Source organism: Brassica oleracea, chromosome C4 (genome assembly GCF_000695525.1).
Source record: "Brassica oleracea var. oleracea cultivar TO1000 chromosome C4, BOL, whole genome shotgun sequence".
In the NCBI taxonomy this organism is placed as follows: Eukaryota; Viridiplantae; Streptophyta; class Magnoliopsida; order Brassicales; family Brassicaceae; genus Brassica; species Brassica oleracea.
Window position 1 is genome coordinate 12394496 of NC_027751.1, and position 3430 is coordinate 12397925.

Sequence of the window (3430 nt, forward strand, 5' to 3'; positions counted from 1 at the left end):
TATTTAGCTTTTATGTTAGATTGACTATCTAATAGTATTTTGATATTCAGTTAACTAACCTAGATTTTCTAAATTTTATTAAAATTAATTTAAAACACTAACTATATATCATGTATTAGATTTTATGTGCATATTGTAGGTACATATACTAACTATATATATATATATATATATATATATATTCTTTTAATTTTTTTAGTCATTAAAATGACGAATTAGATCCTATAAAGATTTCTAGCAATGATAACAGTGTTTAAACTGAATATCCAATAGATATTAAATAATTTATGTAGTGTAACAGAATAATTTGATTTGCATATATATTTTAATTTATTAATAAAAAAATGAATAAGTCTAAAATTTAAGAGAAAACATTTATAAATAAATAAAAAATAGGATTATAAATTAATATATTAGATCGGTAAAATGGTCGGATTTGGTTTCCTCTACCGGTTTGATATCTGATTAACGCTGCCTTTAACTATTCGTGAGCTCATCAATATCAAAATATAAAAATATGTTACAAGTTACAACAATGACACAGAAAATGAAGTACGTGTGAAAATTGTATAGTACGTTACGTACAGGGAAAACATGTGTATCGGATGGTGCTGAACAGTTGACACATAGTTACAACTTACAACAGAATATATCATAACTAATACATTTACATGGTAGTTGCACTTGAAAGACGAGATTAGATGTCGCTAGAAATCGTGCATGAATTGTTTCTGACAAAATAAATAACTTAAGCATGATCTTTGGAGAGTTTTTAGAGTGGAGTTCTTAGAGCATGATTGACCCGGAGTTCTTAGGATGAGGTTCTTAGCGGAAGTTAAGAAACCATTTCTTAACTTTTAACTAAAAAAGCTAAGAACCGGTTCTTAAATAAGGATTTTAAGAACCGGTTCTTAGCCTTTTTAGTTAAAAGTTAAGAAACAGTTTCTTAACTTCTGCTAAAAACTTCACTTAAGAACCCCGGGTTAATCATGATCTTAGCAGAATATAAAAATCCGTCTCTTAATTTTTAACTAAAAAAAGTTAAGAATCAGCTCTTAAAACTCTTATTTAAAAACCGGTTCTTAGCTTTTTTAGTGAAAAGTTAAGAGACGGGTTCTTATATTCCGATAAGAACCTCATCCTAAGAACCTCCCAATAATTATGCTCTTACATAAAAAAATATAAAAGAATATTCATGGCCACTTTTCTCTTTTTTTTAGGTGACAAAAAATAGAGAGAGAAAAGTGGCCATAATAATTCTTGTTTTGAGATTACTGTGAAGTTGTTTTGTTTTGTGCGAATTAGATATTTAATCGGATCCGGTTTGTATCCAGATATTTTGCCGCCTGCATGTCTCTCCTCTATAAATTAAGTAGCATTTTAAAGCCAAACATTGGCCCATCTTCAAATGGGGTTCCTGTGAATTCTCCTTCGACACATGTACACATTCATTGAGCAGCCAAAAATGAGAGAAGAAGAAAACTACAATGTGGACGATGATCTCCAATCTTCCAAATGATATGGTGGTGGCGATCATGTCTAGGGTTCCTCTAAAATCATTGAGAGAAGTTCGTTTAACTTGCAAGAAGTGGAACGACTTATCCAAAACCCAAAGCTTTAGGGAGATGCATATTGGTAAAGCATCAACCGCATCAAAAGAAGGTCAGTCTCAGATGCTTTAGGGTTTATCTTCTTCGTCTATGGAGATCTATCTTTCGAGCATAAATATAAACATACTTTCCGTAACAAACAAGTCACAATATCACAAGTCCAGCACTGCAAGGGTTTGTTGTTATGTGTCTTGAAAGATGATATAACATTCTGTGATTTCAGGCTTACGGGGATTATGGTTTGGAATATGTATTTGAGAGAGAAAAGGTGGATCAAACCCAGATATTCTTATCGTCCGAGCGGATGGGACATGTTCAGTTACGTTCTAGGGTACAAAGATAATAAGAAAAACATGTCTTCTCGTCTTAAACTCTCGAGGTTTATAGATAATAATGACCCTGAATATATACCAGTTTTTCTGGTATGAGATTTACGATTTCGAATCTTGTCTATGGACAACCCTTGACGTCACTCCACACTGGCTTATAAGACCATGATTAACCCGGAGTTCTTAGAGTGGAATTCTTAGCGGAAGTTAAGAAACTGTTTTTTAACTTTTAACTAAAAAAACTAAGAACCGATTCTTAGCAGTTTAAGAACCGGTTCTTAGCTTTTTTAGTTAAAAGTTAAGAAACAGTTTCTTAACTTCCGCTAATAATTTCATCCTAAGAATCCCGGGTTAATCATGCTCTAAGGTTCTTTAACCGTGGCGTTTCTCTCAAAGGAAAAACTTACTCACTCAAATCTTCAATTCAATTTGGTTAATGAAAAGAGAATTCATCGTGGCATTTGGGTGAGGTTGAACATAATTACTAAATTAAAAACACAAGTTTTATATATATTATATATATATGAAGGAGAGTTCATGCATCAAACCATAACAACTAGAGATTTCATAATTCCAAAATTATTAGTCAAAACCTGATCACACCACTCAACTTTACCCCAAATCTCCCCTCCTTGACTTCTTTCCAGTGAAATCTCCGCACACCAAATCTTACTTGTTCTTCTGAAAAGCAAAGCCATATTCCCACCGTAATTCACAGTATATGACCACTGTGAACCTAATGTCTCTGCCAACAATTCTTCCACCCCTTCCACCAGTCCCCAAGACTTCTGATTTAGGTGTTCACGACCCCCCGATCATGGTTCACTACAAGAAAACAGCGACATACTGAGGAAAAAAATCGTCGGTATGTCGTCGGAATAACGTTATTCCGACGACATATTCCGACGACATACCGACGAAACAAGTCCTCGGAAATTTATTTTTCCTCGGAAATCCCTCGGAATTTTCCGACGGAATTCCGAGGAAACAAATTTCCGAGGAAACTCCGAGGACCACCAGTTCGTCGAAAAGCTCCTCGGAATATACCGAGGGAGAACTTCCTCGGGATATTTCGATGGACTTTCCGATGGTCCAATCCTCGGAAGTTCCGACGAAATGTTCCTTGGAATTTTCATCGGGAATTTCCGAGGAACGGAGCCCTCGAAAAATTCTGAGGAACGGGTCCCTCAGAAAATTCCGATGAACGGGTCCCTCGGAATATTCCGAGGAATGAGTCCCTCAGTATATTTCGAGGAACATGTCCCTCGGTATATTCCGAGGGTTCATTTCCTCGGAATTTAAAAATAATTAATTTTTTTTAAAAAAATAAAATTTTTGAAATTTAAATTCGAAAATATAAAATTAAAATTAAAATTGAAATCATATTAGTTAATCTTCAAAGTTGTAGAAATAAAAATAAAACATTCCGAGTTTTTGAAAAAATAAAAAACTACTGGTCTGGCACGTCCGGGAACACCTCGTTCGGGTACA